Below are 25518 nucleotides of genomic sequence, written 5' to 3'. Positions count from 1 at the left end.
CTCTTTTTTTTTTTTTTTTTAAGGTACATTCTGGGCTCTACTAGCTCTCACCGAGACAGTCCACCATACCACCTCCTACAGGGGTCAGTGAGGCACAGACTCAGGTTCAAATCCCAGCCTCACCGCTTAGCAGCTGTGTTGTCAGTTCAACTTTCTGAACATCATTTCCTCACCTTCAACTCCCCTCCCACTTTCTGCAATGCTGCATGACCATTAAAAACCACATTGCGCCTTTCTCTACCATCTATTTTGTGAATCTTCTAGAAGTTCCTTTCAGATCCTCCCTGGATAATCCAGCCTGCTTTTTAAATTCATCTGAAGCACAGAGGCCAACGCATGGCATCCAGGGAGCTGAGCAAGAAGCAAGGGAGAGTGAACAGAACACTGTTCTATCAGGAACAGAAGCCCCAGTGGCTTCAGAAGGATGGGCCAGCATGTGGGGCCAGTGCTGGATGTGTCATATCAGACCCTCCTACAGCGCTGAGCAACCCTCAGTGGGTAGGGACTGTGTATTCCAGAGGCTCAGCTGAGTCCAATGCTGGGGGTGAGGGGGGCTGATACCGGGAATCCCAGCACCACTGGCCTGGCCTTTGCTGCTTAACAGACAAAGTAGGCTGTCAGACCCAGCTCCATTTCTCAGTACTAAGCAAACCACTCAGAGATAGATGGGTTAGCTGGCCAGATCCAGCGTTTAGGCCACCGGTTTTCAGCATAAAGGAAACTGTTCCTCAGCACAAATCATTAAGGAACTGATAACAATCTGTTGCCAAGGTAGCTATTCTTCCAAGATGCTCAAACAGAGAAATTACTCTGATTACTCAGAGAGTCAGTAGTGATGTAATTTTGAACCCAGTGGTTATCTGGCATCAAGTCAAAAAAGCCCAGCCAAAAGCCCATGCACGTTTTTTTTTCTTTGCTTGCAATTTTCCTAAGAGCCCAGGCATGGGAACCTTGTCCACACACCCCAGCCCTTACAGCCAGAGGCAGCAGCAGTATTTGTCATCATGCCTGGGAAAGAGAAGAGGTCCTTTGTGGAACAACGCAAGAAGGCTCCCATGCCAGTCTCCTCTTCCAGCTCTTGTCAATGCTCCCTGCAGAGGGGAGCCCAGAGAACAGCCTGTCAGCTCTTTTCAGGGCTGAGAAAGTCAGGCTTTCTGTCGCCTTGGCTGGGCTGAGGGACTTGGATCACTGGTCGGCAGCCCAGGATTTACACAGAGAGGAGCAAAGAGGGATGGGAAACATCAGACCTTTCACTGATTGAGAATCAGGGACCCGGAGCTGGAAGGAACCTTCCAATCACCCCACTCCCTTGACTGATGAGAAATGGAGCCCAGAGAGAGTCACACAGCTCAGCGCCGGGGGCTCCCGCCTGCCCAGAGCCAGGAGGTCTCAGTGAATCAGGCATCTAGCCCGGCGTCTCCCTTCGCCGGACAATCCACCGCATCAGCCCGGCCTCTGTCGCTCGACTCCTCAGAGCCACACTGTGATGCTCCTGACTCTGCTGTCCCCCAATAAAAGAGTGTATTCATATCCAAACTCCTTTCCCACCTCCATCCAGCCGTCCAAGCAGTCCGTCTCCAACACGGTCGCCAGCCAGTCCTTTCTAGCTCGTGTCAGTAGGGATGCAGATTCCCAGAAGAGCAACTCCAAACTCTTCAAAATATCATTTCAGATGCTGTGATCATGGAAAGAGTACAGCCGGAAAAGGGCTCGAAATCCACCTCCACCACATTCTTACACTTCATATTGGTCAAGTTACTTATTTTTCTGAGCCTCAGTGACCTCATCAGTAAAACGGAGATGGTAAGATATACCAAGGAAGGTTTTAAGAACTAAATGAGAGCCTATGGAGTGCTCGCAGCATTGTGACTCTGCCTGGTGACTGACAGCTGCTTCTCTTTGGAATCTTCCATCTTACCAGGCAGGCCCAGATCTCAGTGGGTCCCTGCAGGACCCTTCACTTTGGCCATCACTGTCTGCTCTCTTTGGTGATCTTGCTGTAACTGTTTTTCAGTCCAAGTAAATGCAGTTCCTGAAATGCTTCCTGCACACCTGTGTGCAGGCCCGCGTTGAGTGCTGGGGGTGCAGCAACCACTCGACTGCAATTCCTGTCCCATGGATGCTCACGGCCCAATGGTAGGGCAGAGCAGCAACTCCACAGGGCAGAGAGGGTCATAGGTGACATACCAATACGACCTGGAGAAGTCAGAGGAGGGGTTGGGTGCTTCATGGTTTGAGTGTTATCTAAATGTCTCTCCTGTTCCAGAAGGAACCTGGTTCCCCTTCCCATGCCAGAGATCCAGGCACCTGGGCTGGGAGCAAGGATTGCTCTGTCTGGCCCCCCAGCATGGAGCCCAGGCTTGACAGTATCTGAGGGGAAGCCTGAAGAGAGAACCAAAGGACCGTCAGCCATGGGCCATGCTCCCCAAACCTGCCGAGAGTCTGAGGCAGGGATTCACTTGCTTTATTGGGGGGATGCTTTCAAGACAAGGGGAGAGAGGGAGAGAGGGAGGGTAAGGCAGGGGATATAGTCTCAGCTGGCATCTGGCTTCAGCCTTCCCAGAGGGTGCTTTGGAGTAAGAATTGCAGCACAGAGTTGACTTCACCATGAGACAGAGGCCACACTTTTGTACCTTGTTGCTGTCAGGCATTAGACGGGCTTGTGGGGGAGGCAGGTTGGACACCCCTGGGGGAGGTGGCTTCTGCCGGGCTGTGGACAACTCTGGAGGGAAGGGGGGCAGATCTGAGCCCTCAGCAGCCCACAGCTGGAGGATGGGTGCCCTGGCCACTGCCCTGTCCAACTGGAGGTTTTAGAACAGCAAAAGAAAAGAGACCCTGAAATGCTAGTGTGTCTCTGTGTGTGTGTGTGAGAGAGAGAGAGAGAGAGAGAGAGAGAGAAAGAGAGAGAGAAAGAGAGCCAGAGAGAAGATAGTAATTCTAACAGCTAACATTTACTGAGCTCTCAACTGTATACTTGTGCCAAGCCTTTTATAAATATACATTTTATAACTACAACCTCATTTAATCCTCTCAAAAACCTTATTAAAATATACATTTTGGTATATAAGGAAACTGAGGCTCAGAGAGGTTAAGTCAGTTGTCTAAGGGCACACAGATAGAAAGGCCAGTGCTGGGAGTTGAACTCAGATCTGGATTACTCTACAAATCAAGCTCTCAACCCCTGCCATGCTGCCTACTAAGGCTGCCAGGCCTATTTGGACAGGCAGCTTTCAAGAGGGGTCTTGGTTGGTAACACAGATGAACAGAGGCCTCAAGCAACCTTTCCAGTTCCAAAGCTGGAGTCACTGTGACTCTCCTTGCTCTCTCTTTCCTCCCAGCCATCCATGGCCGAGTCTTGTCTCATGGACCCCTTCAGCCTCCCCGTCATCTGTCCCTTCTCTCTGCCCCTGGTCCGCAGCAGCTCAGGCCCCGTTCCCCTCCTAGCTAGAACCGGACTGGCCTCTCCTACTGGGTCTCTCCTCCCGGCTCATCTCTCTCCCTTCCAGCCATGTGCACAGCCTCACCAAACTCATCTCGGAAACCCAGCTCCAATCATGTCAATTCCTTGATAAGGCCTTTCACTAACCCCCATCACCTGTTGCAGTAAGCACACTCACCTCAGCCTGGCATTCAAGGCCTCCAAGATGTGGCCCCAAATGTAACCCCAGCCTCATCTCTGCTGCAGGCAAATAGATGATTTCCCCCCATCCCTGCAGGCTCCTGTCACTGTGGGCTGCTCTCGCTCTGCTCTCACTGTGATGTGGCCGCTCCCAGGACATTCGCCTGATGAAATCTGACCATTTTAGAATTAAATGAGACTTTAGAAATTAGACAAAAGTCTAATTTTCCAGGTGAGAAAAATGAGACTCAAAAATATATATCGATACATGACGACAGCTATTACCATGAAGATGCACTATATGTACTCAGGTAGCATGTACGTGTACACACATACACACGCTCACACGCACATTCACTCTCAGTCTGTATCCTTCAGTTCTTGCATGCATTTCACTCTGGACCCTTGCCGCTGGGGCTGGCTGTCCCCCAGCTGGTTTAATGAGGAGCACATGGTCTTCCTGGTGAGAGGAGAGACTAAGATATGGAAGAGAAATCTCAGGAATGGAGATTGGACCACAATCATGGTCCCAGCCCTGACTGTGTATTAGAATCATCTGAGGAGCTTTTAAAATTCTCAGTGCCCAAGCTGCAACCCAGACCAATTGTACCAGAAGCCTGGGAGTGGGATCCAGACATCAGTTTTTTTGTTGTTTGTTTGTTTTTTTACAAGAAAAGAGTGTCCGCTGCTGTATAGCACAGGGAACTCCACTTCGCTGTACAGTAGAAACTAGCACAACATTGTGAAACAACTATACCCCAATTAAAAAGAAAATGGTGGAAAAAAAGTATCCAGAAACAAAAACTTCAACTTGAACAAGAAACAAGAGAACCACCAAACTCTGCATCCTGTTCTAGAAACTCAACCAACATTTTGTTTGCAAATCGTTTGTTGATCATCTACTATGTGCCTCGGATACCCAGGCCTTGAGACTGGAAGCTGGTGCCTGAGGACATGGAAATGAAAGGACACAGACTCTGACCTGAAGGAATGCCAGTCCATGGGGGCAGGTGCTCACATCAAGCAGCCAGCAAGTCCCACACCAGAGGCACGCCTGGGGAATCTGGGAAAAGAGGAAGTAATGAATACTCTTTCAGGAAAAGACTGCACAGAAGGAGTTGACTCAACCTAAGTCTTAAAAGATGAAGCTGGAGAGAAGGTTCCCAGGCCAAGGACCAGCATAACAAAGGCCCGTGGATGTGTGTTTTGCACCCTCACTGCAGGAGCAGTCAGTGCTCCAAGGTGGCTCTGCTGAAGGTTTTGACTTTTATGCACCCAAGCACCCTCATTGTGCCTTTTTAAGGACTCCTGCTTCCATTGGCTTTCTAAGGCAAACCCTGCTTATCTCCTTTCCGATTTGTATAGACTCTTCATTGCACTCTTAGCCTGCAATCTCACCTACAGCTTAACAGCTACAGGCATACCTCAGGGATATTGTGGGTTCGGTTCCAGATCACTACAATAAGAATACCGCCATAAAGCAAGTCACGTGAATTTTTTCTTTCCTAGTGCATACAAAAGTTATGTTTACACTATAGTCAATTAAGTGTGAAATAGCACTGTGTCTTTACAAAAATACATACCTTAATTTAAAATACTTTATTGCTAAAAAAAAAATACTTCGTTGCTAAAAAGTGCCATCGTCTGAGCTTTCAGTGAGTCATAAACTTTTTGCTATAGTAACAAAGATCACTGATCACAGAACACAATGAGGAAGTTTGAAATACTGTGAGAATTACCAAAATGTGACACAGACATGAAATGAACAAATGCTGTTGGAAAAATGCTGCTGATAACCTTGCTCAATGCAGGGTTGCCACAAACTTTTAACCTGTAAAATCGCAGTATCTGCAAAGCATGATATAGTGAAACAAACCAAACAAGGTATGCCTCTACTATAAAACTCTGTGTTTTCAAACAACAATCATTTTATCACAGCTTAAGATTGTGTTGCATCTGAACCGCTTTCAGCTGGTGGGTCTTCTGCTCCATGTGGTGTCCACTTAAGTCACCCAGGGGTTCATAGCTGGCAGATAGGCTGGTGTGGAGAGTCCAAGACAACTTCAGCCACAGATATGGCACTGTGGTAGAGCTGGCTGGAAGCTGGAGGGCCTAGATGTAGGCTTTCTGGCATGGCAATCCCAGAGTAGCCTGTCTTCCTACATGACTCAGGGCCCCCAGAAAGAGTCCCAAGATTGAGGAGATAGAAGCTGCCAGCGTCCAAGCCCAGGTGTTACTCCCACCAAATCAGTCACAGAGGCTGCTCAGTGTCAAGAAAGATCTTATCTCTCTGGGAAAGGAATGTCCAGGAATGCATGGATATCTTTAGTCTGCCCCAGCCTTACCCCCATTTCCAGATTAAGCTCCCCAATTTAACAGTCCTCGGTTACCCCAAAAACAGTTACAGTCGTTTCCCTTAGCCAACAGGATAAATTCCAAATTGCTTACGTTGGATCCATGGGCCTTCAACATTTGACACAAAACATCTTTCCAATGTTGGGAGACACTTCTCCAAGGGTCGCTGGCACTCCTGCACATCTTGCCAAGGCCTTGGTCTCTCTTTAACTGGTCCCAGGCTGTTTCTCCTGCTTGCGTTTGCAGCAAGCACCCTTGAGGGATGAGATACTGTCTCTCTCTCAAAGAGCAGGCTGCTGTAAGGTGGTGGGCTCTCAAGGCCCAGGATCCCTTTCCTGTGTGTCGCCCACCTGTATGGCCCCTGTGGGCCTCGGGGCTCAGAACCGATGTGACTGTGCCGACACTCTGGATCTTGCTATTGATACAAGTAATAGAGTCCTTGGTCCCCAACTCAGGACTTGTGTGTCTTCTGTCAGCATCCACGCACTGGGGCAGGCTAACTCATCTGCTTGCAAGCAGGGAAAATCTCAACCCCTTCCCAGCCCTTGGCATCCAGCACGTCACCACCACTTCCAGCTACCGCAGCCTACTTACTGCGCCCACAAACACGTAGAAAATTCCTACCTTAGACTTCTACTGCCACCCAGAATATCCATAGGTCTCTCCTCTGTCTCATTTCTTTCCACTGGCAAAGCCAAGTTGCACCTCATTACTTTTCACTCACGTCAGGTGTCTTCACAGCACTCCCTGCCTCCAGCCTCTGGTTGGTGGTTCCGGCAGCAAAGTCTGTGAAGCCCTTTGTGATCAACCCTTTCAGCTGTTAGGGCCTCGTCGCTGAGCACTCTTCACTGCAGCGAAACCAAACTTCTCTCTTTCCAGAGCACTTTCATGCTGTTCCTCTTGCCTGGAATTATCCTTCACTGTCTGTCTGACTGATTCTTCAAGGTCCAGTTCCAGAGACACTTCCCCCAGAAAGCGTCCCCTGTTGTCTAGCTAGCTCAGTTGGGGGTCCCTCCCCCTCCCCTGCCTGCTCCCCCTGCACAGCACACACGGCAGCATTAACTACCATAAGCGTTGGCTGAGTCTGCTCTTCCAGTATCGTGAGCTCCTTGGAGGCAAGAAACCAATCTTGCTCATCCCCATATCAGTGCTTAGCTGGGGTGATACTCAGAAATATTTCTTTAAAAAAGAATGAATGGGGCTTCCCTGGTGGCACAGTGGTTGAGAGTCCGCCTGCCGATGCAGGGGACACAGGTTCGTGCCCCAGTCCGGGAAGATCCCACATATCGCGGAGCGGCTGGGCCCGTGAGCCATGGCCGCTGAGCCTGCGCGTCCGGAGCCTGTGCTCTGCAATGGGAGAGGCCACAACAGTGAGAGGCCCGCGTACTACAAAAAAAAAAAAAAAAAATTCCCAGAGGACTGGTTTTCTTTATGACAGCATATATGGGGATGTCCCAGCGTTTCTCACGTGTACACCTTGAAGTTCAAGACAATATCTCCTTGTTCAGATCAATCTTAGATCACTTTGGAGTTTTTCTAGCTTTCAATTTTGTAGGTACATTATTTAAACCCCCTAAAAACCTAACCCAAGGATAGCAAGAAGAGCTATGGAGTATGTTAAATTTTATTTGGATCAATGGACAGATTTCCAACCAGCTCTGAGCACATGCTAATTTGCATTTCTATTGCTAATATAATAACCAAATCAATGTCCTAGGAGAAGAGAAGGGTACTTTTTCTCACCTCTGTCTATTCACCACCTCTGAGCAGGGGTGAATTTAGTCAAGATTCAACAAATATTTATTGAGCATCTAATAACATTCCCACCCGCAGGCACCTGGCCAGTGTCCCAGGCAGTGCATTGGCAGGGAATGGAGCTCTGCTTTTATTTATAGGTTGGAGAGGGAGTGGAGTCCCCACTGCACCACTGACATGCAAGCTTCCAAGCAGTTAATCAGAAAATTCTGAGAATCCAAAAAGATCGTGAACAAACATATGGATTGATGGCCTTTGACAGCTATACTTCAAATGTGGTTTGTCCCACTCTTTCTCCACCCTTCACAGCACATTTCTCCCAGAAGCAGTCTCGAACGTTCAGCAGCTCAGTTCAGAGAAGGGCTATCCACAGGCAGCACTGGAGGGTGGGAAGAGTGTAAACGGTCACTGGGCAGAGCTGTGACCCAAGCAACAAGGCAGAGGAAGAGTCCTGTGAGGAGAGAGCGGGGCTTTCTTGTCAAGTCACTTTGAATCTCTTTCCAATTCTAGTTTAGTTTCTTGAGAAAGATAGACGTCTCTGCTATTATCTCACACCCAGTGTATAAGATGGAAAATAGCAATATACCAAAGTTAGAGTCCAGTCAATTTCACCCTGATCACTGTGAGGTTCTGTGGCCTGAGACCCAAGATCTGGATGTAGCTGGTAAAATCTGGAGAAAGATGTTTCAGTTAAGAGCAGTAGTGTGGTTCAGGGTTAAAAATGTGGTCTTTCAAGTCAGAGAAGGACTCTAGTTCTACTTCTGCCACCTACCAATAGGATGATCATGGGTGTGCAAGTTATAGTTCCTCTTTGAGCTAATTTTTCTCATCTGTAATCAGAAACGATAAAACTACCTCTCAGAGTCATTATGCTTGCACCAAGTGATAAATTCTACCCCTCCTGAAATTCCTACTCTGCTCGACATAGCCCTCAAACATTAATGTGACCTTCCCTGATACACCCCCCAACCCCAAGAGGAGGTGTGCAGGCCTCTGACCTGCTTTCCTTTCAGGCTCCTTTATCAAACAAGGCACGTACCTGATTCCTTTCATCTCTGTATGATGGGAGGTATCGTGGCCGAACCATGATCGTTTTGCCTGACGTGCAGCAAGCCGAGATACTGAGACGCTAAGGTTTGCAGCAAAGAGAGGGTTTATGCTCAAGCCATGGCGTATTTATGAGATAAAGAATAAAGCAGCAGGGCGGTCTGAGGCGTGGAGAGCGTGGGGAGAATAGTGAAAGGTGATTGAAAAAAGGTGCGGTAATTGTCATTCTGTCCAGGTGTAACTAAGCTACAGGTTTCTGCACGTCCAAAATGGAGGCGCTTAGCACGATCTGAGGGTGGAGTTTTGGGCCCTCTGACGCCAAAAGGTCACTGAGCTGACACTCACGCATGCCCAATTGGAGGGTTGGTGGTCTTAACCGGTCTTAACCAGCTCAGCTCGAACTAGACACAGCTGACTCCACATTCCTGGAAAACAGCCCAGGCAAATATCTTATTAGGCTACGTGCTACTTGGAGGACATGCAAGTCTTTTGTAGCAACAATTAAAACAACCTTGATTAGTAAAGGCAGGTTACAGGTGAAATGGATTTAACTAATGATTACCCAGGGTTTCAGTATGTTTTCTCTCTCCTCCCACCCCTAACCAGCTAAAGATAATTTTGTCTTTTCCTACTCAGATTTTCCCTCTTCCCTACTCCATAAAGAGTTTAGACCCCACTCACCACAACTAGAGAAAGCCTGCTCGCAACAACGAAGACCCAAAGCAGCCAAAAATAAAATAAATAAAATAAAAAAAAAGAGGTTAGTCTTTACTAACCAAGTTATAAAATGTTTGTGTTAACCCTGGAAACGGGGGTAGGGAGAAACAGGCCCTGAACTGTAGGAGGAAACTAGGCATCAGAAAGAGCTCAAAGGGAATTTGACAAGTGAGATGCTCTGGAGCATCTATTATCTGCTAGGAAATAGACAAAAGAGATTTTGGAAGGGTTTGAGGAGTTATGAATTTGTTCCCCATTAATATTCCTTAATTTCAGAGGTGGTCAGGGAGAGGCCTGGACAGGGTTCTGTGTGAGAGTCAGCTTCCCCCCGCTTTCCTGTCCCAGAGCTCCTGCCTTCTCAGCGAGGGTCCTGCACTTACCACATTTCTGTGGCAAAAGAGGGAGATTTATTTTGGATATCAAAACAAACGGTGATCCCAGAAGGTTGCTGAACTTGGGGATAACTGGGAGCCCCAACTGTCTCCAGCAGTTTGTGCTCTGATATTCTCTCTTCCCTTAATATCTTCCCCTTTCCTCATTTCCATTTTTTACATCTTATGTCTTTATTTTCAAGAAAATGATATATTTCTTCTCAGCACAAACTTGGTCTCTGTTTATCTTTCTTTTTCTGTTGTCTCTCAAGATGAACAAAGTAGCTGCCACCCAGTCCATCATTTCCCCAGAGGGAAGTGTCCTGGCCTGGACACTAATGCCAACCATGAAACAAACACTGAGGGAGCACCTATTGGGGCATCCCCAGGCCAGGCAGTGGGCATGAAGTAGTTGAAGATACACTTCAAGAGTCAGTCTAATAAATCATAGTTTTAACCTCCTCTTCGATCCAAAAGTTTTAGGTGAGGGGTGTGTGTGTGTGTGTGTGTGTGTGTGTGTGTGTGTGTGTGTTTCATAGGACAAAATAAGGAAGTGAAAAGACGCCTCTGTGGTCTTCTTCAAAGTCCATAACCCAAATCTAATCATGAGAAAAACATCAGACAAACCCAAATTGAGGGATATCCTACAAAATACCTGACCAATACTCTTCAGAAGTACCAAGGTCATGAAAAGCAAGGACAGACTGGTAAAATCCTAAAAAAAAAAAAAAAAATCTGTAGTTTAGTTATTAGGATCGCACCAGTGTGAATTTCTTATTTTTGACAAATATACCATGGTTATGCAAGATGTTAACATGACGGTAAGCTGGATGAAGGGTATATGGGAACTCTCTATACTATCTCTGCCACTTTTCTGTAAATTTAAAATTATGACAAAATTTTAAAAAATTAATAAGAGAATGCAGAAAAATGAATCAGTAGTTAAGCAAATATTCAAGCTGGTATAATCCTATTTGGAGTTTTTTCCTCCTAATAATCAATAAAACAGATTGAAAAAAAAGACTAGACACATCCATAGCAAAATGTTAATAGATGTTAGTGCAAGATAGTGATAGATAATTTTACTTTTGTTTCCTGCATTACTCAATTTCCTTCCATGAATATATTTATTATTAACTTTGTATTAATTGTTTTAAAAATAAAACATTATTTTACAAGTCATGTGGAGAAAAAGTGACCTACACTCTGTCTGTGGACCCGAGAAGGCCCAGAGGCCAGAAGATGCACGCATTATAATTCTGTCTGGAGCTGAGGAGAAATGAGACGAAGCCCTGGAGAGAAGGGAGGGAGCTTTCCAGGAAAGTGGAGCATTGGAATGCAAAGCTTGTTCAGGCTCTGACACGTTCAGGGGGACACAAAGGCCTTCAGCACTTTTGGCAGTAAGTGCTCTCCCTGCATGAGCAAGAAAAGCATCTCGGCGGAGTCAGTCACCTCTCTCTGGGTCCTCCCCGCCGACAGTCAGGATGCAGGAAATGTTTTCCAGGTTTGAGTGGCCTGTTGCCAATCACTGAAAAGGAAATAGCAGGAACGTGGTCTGGCTGCCTGGTGTGAACAGGGCAAATGCACATGTGGGTGGCGGGCAGGGCAAGATGGCTCTATTCACTGGAGGCGATGACATGCCAGGTCCCAAAGTAAAGGTGAGCTTAGGGTGGTCCAGTGACAAGCGTAGGAAGCACGGCTGCTCACACACAGCAATGAAAGGCTCGCTGGTGAGTTTAGAAGCGGCCAGACTGAAAGGTATTTTCAGTCAGCAGAACAGATAGGTAATATTTCTCTTCTCCACCTTCCAAAGGTCTTGATGAGACCATAGGACCAAGGAGAATCTTTGACACCACTAGTCAGTCTCTTTCGTCTGACTAACCAGGGAACGCAGAGATTCAAGTTCCTGGCAGTCACCCAGAAACTTAAGGAAGGGGATTTGGCAAAATGCAGCAGTTTCTGCAGGATTCCATCTCATAATCTTGATGAAAGTGATGTTGAGTCATTCCTTCATTCCCTTACCTTAATGCATTCATTCTTAAAACCAATGTTTATTGAGCATCTGTTTTGTACCAGATTACAACAATCCCAATGTGCCCTCCTTAGGTAAACTAAGGAATAGGTAGAGGTGGACTAAAGTGGAGGTCTGGAAGGAACAGAGCATTGCAGCAAAAAGTGTGCTGAGCCCATGACTTAGAGAGGTCCCTAGGCAAACCAGCAGCATTGTATTTTATATGACATGGCCTCAGCTTTTCCAGATTCATTACACTCTTCTCTTAAAAGAAAAAAAAAACTATAGCAAAAGAAGAGGTCTTTTCAGTGTCAAAAGGAAAACTCAGATGTCACTGTAGCTTCAGAAGCTTTCTCTAATTGTTACGGAATGATGGCCTAAGGGCAAAGGGCAAATGATAGATGCTTTTTTGACTATAATGACTAGCTAGGAAGTTTCAAAGAGCATTTCAAAAGAGTTTAGGTGGCAGAGCACCTGGACCTGGATGTCATGAGACCTGGAGTCCTTTCCCAAATCCCCAGATTCCTCTTTTATATGGGTGGTCCTGCTACCTACCTCATGGGGTAATTGCAAGGATGAAATTATGTATGTGACTCATTCAGCACTTGTCTGACACATACTAAGACTCAACAGATGTTAGATATGAATTTAATACTGAAGTACTATGACATGTTGATATGTTAAATTCCATCACATAAACTTTACCTAATGAAAATATGACCATGTTCCAGGTGTGCAGGAATTCTTTACCTCATTAAAAATACATAAGTTATTAAACACTTTCTTGAATGTTTAAAAATTCATATTCACTTAACACTTGTGTATTTGTTTATCTGCCAGCTGACAAGCAGGGTCAGCTACCAAAGGTATATAAAAATTTGTTGGAAAAGAAACTTGAATCCATTCTATCCACTGAGTTATAATTTCCTTGTGACATGGGACACAGCCATCGTTATTCAATGCACTCCTTTGGGAATCTTCAGAAGTGTCCTTTGGAAGCAGAGTCTGAGAGACGCTGGATTGGACAGAATATTTATAACCACTTGCTTTTAAAGAGGACCAGTTAGGATTCGTAATGAGGCCATGAAAATCGCCCTGCTTTGTGCCAACCTCTCTAAGAATCCAGTAAATCCGAGAAATCCTAGAACTCAAGGAAAACAGTGCAAATGCTCAGGCTGATGAGCTCAGCAGCAAGGCAAGATACTGCTGCGTAGAGGACCTTATCATCTATCTTATTAAGTGACGGGACACTTTTGAGAGTGAAAGGGGCCCTATTAAAAATCATTCCAAGATAGCAGTTATACACACACAGCTTGTCCCTGCAAACCAGGACACATGGCCACCTCATCCGCAGGCAGTGAGCCCCTGAGATACTTCTGGGCAGCAGACAGTGCAAAGACTCAAGTGCTCACGCTTGCTGTCCAGCCTTCTCCACATGGTCGGTGAGGGAAGGGGGGAGGCTGGGCGTCTCCACATCCATGGGGACAGCTCAGAGGTGGGAAATGGGTGAGCAGATCAATGCCCTCACTGCAGCTGAAGAAACTGAACAAGCACTGAATTTTCCAAAAGAAAGTTTGGGAGTAAATTTGAGAGGAGGCCTCCAAAGCCTTCTTCCCATAATTATCAAAATGATTCAATCCGGTCCATGAGCAGGTCTTTAAATGGCTTCCTGTGCCAGGTGCGGAGGCCAGACACTGGGGACCCAGAGGAGAACAGGAGCCATGAATGGGAGAGACGAAGCTTTCTGCCCACACATGCAGTTTAGAGCAACCGGTCCCAGACCAGAGGCAGCAGACAAGCCACAGGGCACAGAGGAGGGAAGGGAGGACTCCAGCTGGGGAGGCCAGGGATGCTTTGCTGAGGAGAGCATGCCTGCGCTGAGCCTGGATCGCCACTTCTGCCTACAGTTAGCACATTTTTTTTTTAAATACATGGACTCCCGTATTTTTTTATTTTTTATTTATTTATTTATTTTTGGCTGTGTTGGGTCTTTGTTTCTGTGCGAGGGCTTTCTCTAGTTGCGGCAAGCAGGGGCCACTCTTCATCACGGTGCATGGGCCTCTTACTATCGCAGCCTCTCTTGTTGCGAAGCACAGGCTCCAGACGTGCAGGTTCAGTAGTTGTGGCTCACGGACCTAGTTGCTCTGCAGCATGTGGGATCTTCTCAGACCAGGGCTCGAACCCGTGTCCCCTGCATTGGCAGGCAGATTCTCAACCACTGCGCCACCAGGGAAGCCCCAGTTAGCACATTTAAAAAGAAACCTATTTTGCCTTTTTTCGTTAGGATCTCATACTTTCTGTTCAGAAGTAGGACAATTTCTTGGAGACCTCCAGGAAATGCTCTGTTCCCAAACCTTCCTCCATACACTCTTTCTTGAGAGGAAATTCATGCATCTCTCCATCTATTCATCACACACACAGGATCCCAGGCCTCATGCCACTGGGGATACAGGGGTGAACAAGACAGACACAGTCCCACCCTCAGGGAGCTTCCATCCTCATAGGGGGAGACATGCTAAACAAGCACGACAATACATTGCAATTATGATGGGTAATTTGAATCAAAGGAGGGTACACCTGGGCAACCTACCCTAATCATCAAGGGTCTTCCTTGGAGACCTGACATTGGAGCCAACCAGCAGGACAAGTGAGATTAACGGAGGGTGAGATTGGCCTGGGGAGGTGGGGGTGGCAGAGCGTCCCAGGAATGGAGTCTTGAGGGAAGAGACACCAAAACATCAATGTGGCTGGAGCGTGGAGAGAGGAGGGGGAGAGGGAGAGAGCGGGGCAGAATGGGACTAGGGAGGCTGGCAGAGCTCAGATCAGTGGAGGGGAGGATTAGAGAGTGTATCAGTTGCCTACTGCTGCGCAATTAGTTACCCCAAAATTTAGCGGCTTAAAACTACAAAAACATATTACATCACAGGATTTCTGAGGGTCATAAACCCACAGCACCTTACTTAGCTGAGTGGTCCAGCACAGGGTCTCTCATGAGGCTGCAGTCCCTGACGGCTCCAAGGGATCTGTTTCCAGGGAGTCTCACGCACTTGGCTGCCGCCTGGAGTCCAGGTCCTTGATTCCTGGGCCCCTGCACTAGGAGAGAACCCATGAAGTGGCAGCTGGCTTCTCCCAGAGTGAGTAATCTGAGAGGGAGGGCACCAAAAATGGAAGCCACAGTCTTTTATGACCTAATCTCAGAAATGACAAGCCATCCTTTCTGCACTATTTCATTGGCCAGAAGGTAGTCTAAACCCAGTCCACACCCAAGAGAGGGTGTTACATGAGGGTGAGAATACCAAGATGTGGGGACCATTTGGGGTCATCTAGGAAGCTGGCCTCCCAGGGAGCATAATCAGATTTGTATCAAAAAAATCATGCACCCATAAAGGAATTTTCTGGAGTGATGGAAATATTCTATATCATGATAGAGGTTATACAAATGTAAACCTTTGCCAAAATGCGTTGAAGTGTAAATCTTAGATGCATTGTTGTTTAAAAAGATTGCTGCTTCTGGGAAGATGGAGTAGATATACTCTTCTCTGTTCTTCCTGTTGAGTACAAATAAAAATCCTGAACATTATATATATAAAATAAACATAAGAAGATTCTGAAAGGGGGAGAGAAGGTGCAGACCAGCCAGGCACCTGATGACAACATGGGTTTTCTTTTTGTCTCGTAGACCCCAGCTTTGGAACTAAAGAAGGCAACAATCTGAAACATCAACAAACGCGGACCCAAAAAGTCCTAGGAGAAGCCCACTTTCTCTAGTCAGAGGACCAGGAAAGGGGCATCCGCAAGATAGAAAACTTTTGGACAATGACCACCCTACTCCAGGCAAACACCATAGAAAACCTGCGGTGAATCCCCAAAGAACTATGCTGAGTGGAAAAAAAAAAAAATAGCCAGTCGCTAAAGGTTACACACTGTATGATTCCACTTATATAACAATCTCAAAATGACAAATTTATACAAATGAAGGAAAGTTTAGTGTTAATCTAAGAACAGTTGGGGAGGGGGAAGGAGAGGGAAGACAGTGCAGCTATAAATGGCAGCGTGAGGGATCCTCGTGGAGATGGCAGTGCTCTGTGTCCTAACTTTCCTTGTCAGCACCCTGGTGGTGACACTGTACTGCAGTTTTGTGATTGTTAGGGTGCAGGGTTCCCTCTATTGTTTCTCTCTGAGTGTATTACTTCTAACACTTGCATGTGAATCTACAATTATTTCAACATAAAAAAAATTATTTTTAAAAAGGGCCACATATGTTATGATTTCACCTATATGGCATTCTGGGGCAAAACAAAAAAGGGGCAGAAGAAGATCTGTCTTGCAGGAGCTGAGTGTGGGCTTGACTTGCAGGTGACTCTAAAGGGGCAGCGGGAAACTTCCTGGAGTGACAAAAATGTTCTAGGCTTTGATTGTGGTGGTGGTTCCCTGAGTATATGTGGTTATCAAAATTCAGAACTGTGCACTAAAAAGGATGAATTATACTGTATATAAATGATATCTCCATGTAGCTGTTTTTTTAAAAGATAGTTATGTCCAAAGAAGTGATTTTCCTCATCTCTTTGGCCTCTGAAACTTTTCTTCAAAGGAAATCTCACGTGGATTTTTTAACCTGTAAAACAGATAAAATTGGGAGTCTGCACTTGAATTGCATAGGGGATGCCCTGCCCCCCATCATCACAGGTAGCCCCAATGCCTCAGGAAGAGTTGAAGAATGCTGTTCTAAGTCACAAGAAAACGGCTCGTCAAATCCCTGGCTCTGTGAGTTGTGGGACCCAAGGGGTGACCTGAGGAAAACGGCTCCAATCCGTGAGCTGGGTTTCCTAGTCAGCAATTTGGAAACTCTGAAGGCAGTTCCATACTCCTGGGTGTCAGGTTGAGGCAGTGAATCTCCACTGTGAGCTGAGAGCAGCACTGACTGGTGCCCGAGAAGGGCCGGCGGGGAGTGGTGTTAATAAAAAGTGGTCGTGTTAAAAAGAGGCCCAGAGGCACTCAAGTGAAAATCAACGTACTGCCTTGGTAGTGCTGGAGGGATGCAAGAGTCCCGAGAGAGCAAGCTGTGGTTGTTGCAAGTGGGACAGCCCCTGCCAGCTTCCCATACCCACTGGCTTTCTGTCTGTCCCTGCCCCAAATGGGAAACGGAGGGGAAATGGCTTACCTTACAATATCCTTAGAAGCAAGAGGCTCTCTTGAGGCACCTACATCTTTTTTTTTTTTGAGGCACCTACATCTTTTTTAGCTCCATCCTTGAAGAGAATCTCCCAAAAAAGGGATTCTGGTGGATGCTTCTGGAATTGGTTCTGTCAGCACTGAGTCTGCACCTTCTGGATGACCCGGTGAATCCTGCATCCTCTGACTTACCCCAGATTCCCAGCTGTCACCTTTTAGAGTCTCCTTCTCTTGGGTGCTTTTTTCCTGAACCAGTTTTAGGTGATGGAAATTCGTGAGTTCAGTGTTGACAAAGAGGGTCTCTCAAAATTGCCTCATACAGTCAAAGAATAGAGCACAGACCACTCAGATCTAAGAACCAGAGACTAGGGGATGAGACCCTCCTTTGCCAGACTCACAGCTTCACTGGCTCCCTTCAGTACCTGGTAGACATATGCTGCAAAGGAACGTGTTTGGAGACAGAAGTTGTCCAGTCACCATGGTGATGAAGATGTGCTACTTGCATTGTACAGGGCATCCTATATATTTAGCAACAGCAATCAGAAAGGCTGCAGTTGCATTCAGCTGGGGCACATGACTGGCTGGTCTGAGCATATTGAACAAGATGCAGTCCCCACAGAAGGGCATCGATGAGATTTTGGTGATGTCTGAAGACCTCCCCGTGACAGAGTCCAGTCTTTCTAATGAGCCTGATTTGGGGGAGGCAGCATGGTAGAGCAAGCCTGTGTGGCTAAGACACTAAACAAGGATGGAAGGAAGGTTGTGGATGCCAGAGATATTTAAACAGTGGAATCGTTTTCCAACTTCCAATTCCTGGAGCCACATTAATGAGACGAAAGACTCTCCAAGAACTACTAATTTTACTGCATGACCCAGGTTCCCATTTGTTCTCCTTGCAACGAGATGAAATGTTACTATCTTAGCAGCCGTATAGTGGGAAGGCCTCAGGAAAATTCTCTCCCTGGGGTCTGAGACTCCCTCATACTGCTTGCTATTTAATGATTTTTTTCTCTTATTTTGAAAACAGCTGAGATTAATAATCTTCTATGCTGGGTAGAGGGGGTGATGGGTATTAATAATATTTTGATTATTTACTGTATACCAGGAAATACACAAAATGCTTTACATTTATTTATTTTAAAGGGTGAGATTCATGTAGCATATGATTAACCATTTTAAAATGTACAATTCAGGGGCATTTAGTGCATTCACAAATGTTGTACAACTATCACCTCTTTCTAGTTTCAAAACTTTTTCATCATCTCAGAAGAACATCCTGTACAATCAAGCAGTCACTCTCCATTGCCCCTCCCTTTGTCCCCTGGTAACCATTAATCTGTTTTCTGTTTCTGTGGATTTACCTATTCTGGATATATCTTAGGAAAGGAATCATATGATATGTAACATTTTTGTCTGACTTCTTTCACTTAGTGTAATGTTTTTGAGGGTCATTCAAGTTACAGCAGATATCAGTACTGCATCCCTTTTTCATAGCTGAATAGTATTCCACTATATGGATATACTACAATTTGTTTATCCACTACTCCACCGATGGCACATATATTATTAACTCATTTAATCCTCTCTACAGTCCTATGAAGATTTTTTGTTTGCTTTTTACAGGACAGGAAACTGAGGCGCAGAGAAGTGAAGTGACTTGCCCAGAGTCATAGTATAGGACAAGGTAGCATAGGGATTGGAACCCAAGCAGTTTGGCTCCCTTCAGTGCTCTGCTTCCCCACAGAAATGTTGTTTCTGGGGGCAGAAAGTGAAACTCTAACAATACATGTAAAAAACAAACAAACCAAAAAAGTGAGCGAAGCTGTTGCAAATGTTAGTTATTTGTTCCTAAGAAGGAGGGGAAAAACAAAAATGAGAGAAGAGGAAAGGAAAGGGAAGAGCAAGAGGAGTCAGACAGAGAGAAGGAACAGGGGTACTGCGGGTGCTGCAGGAAGTGAGAATTTCTCAGGACGAACATGGATTTCAAATGGTTGCAGCCAAAGTTCTGGTACATGCAACGATTTGCTTTCATCGTCACATCAGAGGGACTGAGAAAACAGGAGGAAGTGCTGGGCCCCTGGTTTGGGTCGAGGGAACTGCAGAAATAGAGAACAGCCACAAGCCGCAGAGAGGAGAACAAAACTGGGCAAAGAAACGAATTTAGTGGGAAGTTGATCATGAAAAACTGTCAGGAATTCAGAGGGATCTTGCCAAGTCTGTGGACTTCTAACAATCAATGGGAAAAGGTTAGAATTAAGCTTATCTAGATCTCGAGAGGTCCTGAGACCACAGTCGATAGCTGGGTTATACTATATGAATTAAACATCTTTCCAATGAGGAGCAGCGTTTCGTGAGGCACAAATGAGATGACATCTGCTTTCTCATAAATACATCATGTGTCGGGAAAAATGGAGGAGGTGGAAACATAGTTAAGTCTGTAAGGAAGCTGTGGAACTAAGGTTGACAGAGAAAATCTCACAACTCCCATTGTAGAGGTCTCCAAAATCCACAGAGCCCGAAGAACCAAAGAGTAAATCCATTAGTCACAGAAGTCCAAACCAGTCACCAAAACAAGGCCCCAACTCAGCTCTCTGAAGGCAGAGTGCGGATCTAGGGGTCTTTGAGCCCCCCGGGAAGCACTGACAATGCAGAAGCCGGCCTGGGAACCCCCTGCAACAGACATTTGTGTGTGAGCCGAGGAGTCAGTTGGAGAATTGGCCACATTCAAACAGTCAAGCAATGATGAATGAATTATTAATTCAAGCCCAAACCAAAACTAAGTCATAATCATTAATATTGCAATAGACTTAACTCCTGATTGTTCACATGGACCATTAGCCATCCCTGGTGCGTGCTGAGAGAAACCTCATCCTTCCAGATTGCCGAGATGGAGACTGAAGCTACCTCAGTGTTTTCTGTCTGAATGGGGGCTCTGAACAATACCAATAATTGACGTAGTATCCAACGATGTCAATCCGCTAATCTTATATAACCCTCGCTGGAGGTAGTGCTTGTAACATGACATGATTTTTCGTCTTTTCTCCCTTCCTCTACTTTGATGTATATGTTAACTGAGAGAACTGGCTGAGAAAAGATGGAAGGGGGGTCGAAAAATAATCATCCGTAAACGGGATGACCAGCTGCCAAGTAACCAAGAGCCATCCGTCCTGTGTCAAGGATCCTTTATGCTTATTTCTAAACCATGGGCCATGATTTAAGCAGAGCATTATTGATATCAGACCCAGCAGGAACGGAACTCACATTCTTAAACTCCACTTCCAAAAGAGGCACACACTATTATCTTATTTATTTTTTGTACATATACTTCCATATATTACATTTATTTGTTTCCATTATAAAACTCTTAAAAGACATGGAAAACTATTAAATATCAATTTATCAACTGCAGCGTGGAACAGCCACTTCTGACATGACCTGCTACAACAGAACAAGACAGAGTGTGACCTTTTGGAGCAGTCAGATTCCTTTACTGAATACCTGGAAGTTGGAGGGGAAAACGGAATGTGCAGACAGATGCTGTTTCCTTCCATGTCTGCATCTCCTCCCACCACAGTTTGATATAAAGCATCCCAAGCCCTGAGATGAAATCCCATGACACTGGTAGGATCAGAACTGCGACTTAATATTTTCAAGTTCATAACAGGAGCTTACTTCAGCAGCATCTTGAATCTGCCTGGAGTGTAGAACTGAAAGTTTACAAAATGGGGACAACTCAGAGCTTATTACTTATTTGATTTCAGTCTGGTTTGATCTCTGCTTCATCCCTTAAGCAGGGAGATCTTGTCCTGTTATCTCCCTTCAACAGAGGAGGTTGCTGAAGCTTATAATGGTTACAGTGATTAGTTCAAGTTCACAGATTAAATTCAGAACCATGATTTAAATCCAAGACTTGTGACTATTAGGCCACCGTCATGCCCATGGCCCTTCTTCCTTATCATTTGCTACTGCCCCAAAAGAGGGCTACATGTGGCCACCCCCATCAGATATTGTCCATATTTTTTTTCCTGCTGCCCTGACCCTTGTTCTAACTATGAACTGAGTCCTTTTTTTTTTTTAACCTATTTTTTTAAATTATTTTAAATTGTGGTAAAATGTACATAACATAAAATTTACCATCTTAACCATTTTAAGTATACAGTTCAGGGGTATTAAGTACATTCCCATGTTGTGCCAGAGCACACACTATTCTTAATTGACCAATGGATTTTAAGTAAAAACAACACAGAAATGCTGGGCTTTAGAGCTTGTCATCTCTCCTGCTCACAAAACAAATATTGGAAATAATTGCTTTTAATATGCATCAGGCAAAAATCTCTGATGTGAACAGTCCCCGCTAGACAGTTTCAGTGACCTCTGGACTGGCCTCCAGGTGCCACTGCCCCAGTCCACCCCTCAGCCTGCTGGGTCCAGTCCCCATAGCCCTGGCTTAGGCATGCTGGTCCCTGTACCAAAAACTCTGATGGATCCTCACGCTCTATAGTGCAAGTCTATGCCCGTTAGGTTAGCATTCATAAATCTATCGAGTGCCTCCGATGTTGCTGTGGAGCCACTACTAACTACTGCTTCCCTATCTGCTAATGACTGCTGCCATGTGTGAGCCCTTCCTATGTGCTCAACACCGTAGGAAGAGACTTGGTCATCTCATTTAATCCTCTCATCAAAGTTAAGAGTTGTAGGTGTTGCTGAAATCAGTTTACAGGTCAAGAAACTGAGATGAAGCCGAGTCAGGCACTTTACTCACAGCTTCATTACTGGTTATGTGGGTTCTCGTTTAGCCTCTTGTTCACCTTCCAGCTCCTGTCATAAAATGGGGTGGTCGTGTTTTTATCTGCCATAGCACCCCTCAATCTCAGGGGAGAAACTAGCTTCAAACCCAGACTTATTGGGAGAGAAAAAAATATTTTAGCAGCCTAGAGCAAATATAAATTGGTAAAGGAATCTGTGTTGATAAACAGAAAAGCTACATATTCTGTGACTCAGCCATTCTACAACTAGGAATAAATACATCCTGAGGAAATCAGAACCATGAGTACACATTTGTCTGCAAGGATGAACACTGGAGCATTATTTATATTAGTGAAAACAACCCTCAAGTCCAATAATAAAGGGCTGATTAAATTATACATATAGTTTATACACATATCCATATTATAATAATTGTTAAGATATACTGAGTGCTTACCATGTGCCACTCATTGTTTCAAAGGCTTTATTGGTATTAACTCATTTAAACCATGTGGTGGATTGCAGTATGATCCTTAAAATGAGATTGCACAGGAATACTTATGGCTTGAGAAAATGTTCATGATCTTTTTTTTTTGGCTGAGCCACGTGGCTTGAGGGATCTTAGTTCCCCGACTGACCAGGGATTGAACCAGTGCCCCCTGCAATGGAAGCACGGAGTCTTAACCACCAGGGAAGTCCTGTTCATGATCTATTGTTGAATGAAAGAAGCATATTTAAAAATTATGTTTAAAAACTATAAGTTTATAGCAGCTTTATTCATAATTGCCAAAATCTGGAAGCAACCAAGATGCCCTACAGTAGGTGAATGGATAAATAAACTGTGGTACATCCAGATAATGGAATGTTATTCAGTGCTAAAAAGTAATGCGCTATCAAGCCATGAAATGACACAGAGGAAACTTAAATGCATATTCCTAAGTGAAAGAAGCCCATCTGAAAAGGCTACATACTGTATCATTCCAACTATATGACATTCTGGAAAAGGCAAAACTATAAAAACAGTAAAAAGATCAGTGATTGCCAGGGGATGGGGTGTTGGTGGGGAGTGATGCCAGGTGGAACACAGAAGTATTTAGGGCAGTGAAAATACTCTAAATGATACCATAAGGATGGATACAGGTCACTATACATTTGTCCAAACTCATAAAATATACGACGCCAAGAGTGAACCCCAAAGTAAACAAACTATGGACTTTGGATGATAACAATATGTCAGCGTAAGCTCATCCATTGTAACAGACGTCCCACTCTAGTGTAGGATGTTGACAACATGGGAAGCTGTGCATATGCTGGGGGCAAGGGGGTATATGGGAAATCTGTTCCTTCCCCTCAATTTTTCTGTGAACCTTAAACTGCTCTAAAAAAAAGTCTTAAAAAAAAAACTACATAGTAGAAGTAAAATGATAGTAATTAGGTCTGAGAAATGGAATTACTATTTTTTATTGTCTTCTTTGTAATTTGGAGAATATTCCACAATAATAATCACTTATTACTTTTTAAAAAAACTGATTTAAAAGTAAACACATAGTCAAGGTATTAGATGGCACCTGAGGACCTGATGGCCAGAGCATCAGGCAAGGTCACTGATAAATAAGTGAGCCCGGCTGGCACATTGGCCAGGGAGCCAATGACCCTGGGGCTGACCACAGGGGCCCTCAGCAAAGTGACCCAACAAGGGCCACTCTGTGCTGTGGGCCCCGCCTACTGCCCTATTTGCTCAGAAGTTCTGCTGCTTTGAGGCCCTGGCACTGGGTCACCAGGGAGGAATCCAGTCACTCTGGCCAGCACTAAAAACAGAGTTCAGGGCCTGACACACTCAGGACCAAGATCAAAGGTCTTATTCTAGCTGTGAGAGGACTTCGCTGTCTGGCTCCTGCTGATTTTTTGGACTCAGTTTTCCACGGCTCTGTGTCACAGAACTTCACTCCAGAAAGACCATTTTCTCCTAACTTTCCTATGTCCCCATAATGCACTTTCCTCCTCCTGCACGCTTTCCAAACTTTCCTTTCCCACTCTCTGCTCCAAATATACCCTTTCTTTATTTCAAGTCTGTGGATGATGCTGATGAAACATGATAATGTTGATGCAAACTGCTCTAAACTTAGGTGTAATCACAATAATAACAGCTACAATTTATGTAGCAGTTAGTGTGTGTTCTTTAAATACACTGAATCCCACTTAATCTTTACAGCTCTTCTGTGGGCAAGTACCAGTGTTCTTCCTTACAGATAACGTATTGAAGACTCAATGAGGTGAGTTCATTGTTTACTTGGGCATGGCAACTTATAGGCAGTGTCCCAGGGGAGGCATCACATGGCCCAGGAAAGCCCACGACTTTTGTCTGATTTCACCCCAGGACTGGAGTCTCAGCACACTGAGTGGCCCTGGGCTCAGCCAGGCCCCTATGGCCTGCTCAAGGCTTGGCAGAGAGGAAGAGTGATTCAAGAGTATGGACCCAACTTGAGCAGCTGCATTGAAAAGATCGCTAGAAATAGTTTCTTTACATACACACTAATTCCTGAAATCCTTTTCTTAGAGGATGTGGCATTTTTCTTGGGAGATGGTATTTATGAAAGAGTATATGACTACACATTGTTTGTTTACTTTGGTCTTCATACGTAGGAGTTGACCAAATTCAGGCATCATCACCTTCACAGGTACTCTGGATAGAGGATGAGTGAATTTAGTTCACACATGTATGCCACACTCCTTATAACAATTCATGCATTAAATATGTGTGAATTGAGCCATATTTTAAAATGTGCCTATTAAGTCTGATAGTTAAGGGAATTCTGCTGTGAATTAGTTTTAAAGTAAGGACCTTTTTAAAGTAATTAGTCCCTAAGTTTTTTTGGTAACAACTTTATTGAGATATAATTCACTTAACTTGCAATTCGTGCATTTAAAATGTAATTTCATGCAATATATGGTCTTTTGCAACTGACTTCTTTCATTTAGCATAATGCTTTCAAGTTCATCCATTGTTATAGCATGTAGCAGACGTCTTTCCTTTTTATAACAAATAATGTTCCATTGCATGGCTACATAACATTTTGTTGTCCATCACTTGATGGACATTTGGGTTCTTTCCAACTTTGGCTACTATGAATAATACTGCTATGAACATTCGTGGTCAAGTTTTTTGTGTGAACATATGTTTTCAATTCTCTTGGGTATATACCTAGGAGTGAAATTGCTGGGTCAAATGGTAGCTCTATGTTTAACTTTTGGAGGAATTGCCAGACTATTTTCCAAACTGGATGCACCATTTTACATTCCCACCAACAGTGTGTGAGGGTTTTGCTTTTTCCACATCCTCAGCAGCACTCGTTATTATCTGGCTTTTTATTAATAGCCATCCTACTGGGTATGAATTGGTATCTGGTTGTGGTTTTGATTGGCATTTCCCTGACAGCTAGTGATGTTGAGCATCTTTTCCTGTGCTTATGTATTTATATATTTTATGTGGACATGTCTATTAAGATCCTTTGCCCATTTTTTAATTGGCTTATTTGCCTTTTTATAATTAAGTTGTAAGACATGGGGAATATAGCCAATATTTTGTAATAACTGTAAATGGAAAGTAACCTTTAAAAATTGTATTAAAAAATTTAAAAATAATTAAGTTGTAAGAGTTCTTTACATAGTTTAGATACAAGTCCCTTATCGGATATATGATTTGCAAATAGTTTCTTCCATTCTGT

General features: G+C 44.7%; 1 protein-coding gene across 2 annotated transcripts in view; it reads right to left on the bottom strand.

Annotated features, from left to right (window-relative positions):
- The window catches only part of EEPD1 (endonuclease/exonuclease/phosphatase family domain containing 1), a 241346-nt gene that overhangs the window by 214459 nt on the left and 1369 nt on the right, over window positions 1–25518 (bottom strand). For both annotated transcript variants that reach the window (XM_073809827.1, XM_073809828.1), the window contains exon 2: window positions 4602–4682. The gene's annotated coding sequence lies outside the window, so the exon portion shown is untranslated. The remainder of the gene's footprint in view (window positions 1–4601; window positions 4683–25518) is intronic.

This window comes from Tursiops truncatus, chromosome 9 (assembly GCF_011762595.2).
Source record: "Tursiops truncatus isolate mTurTru1 chromosome 9, mTurTru1.mat.Y, whole genome shotgun sequence".
Classification (NCBI taxonomy): Eukaryota; Metazoa; Chordata; class Mammalia; order Artiodactyla; family Delphinidae; genus Tursiops; species Tursiops truncatus.
The sequence above is the reverse complement of the archived record's forward strand: the minus strand, read 5'-3'. Positions and strand labels throughout refer to the sequence as shown.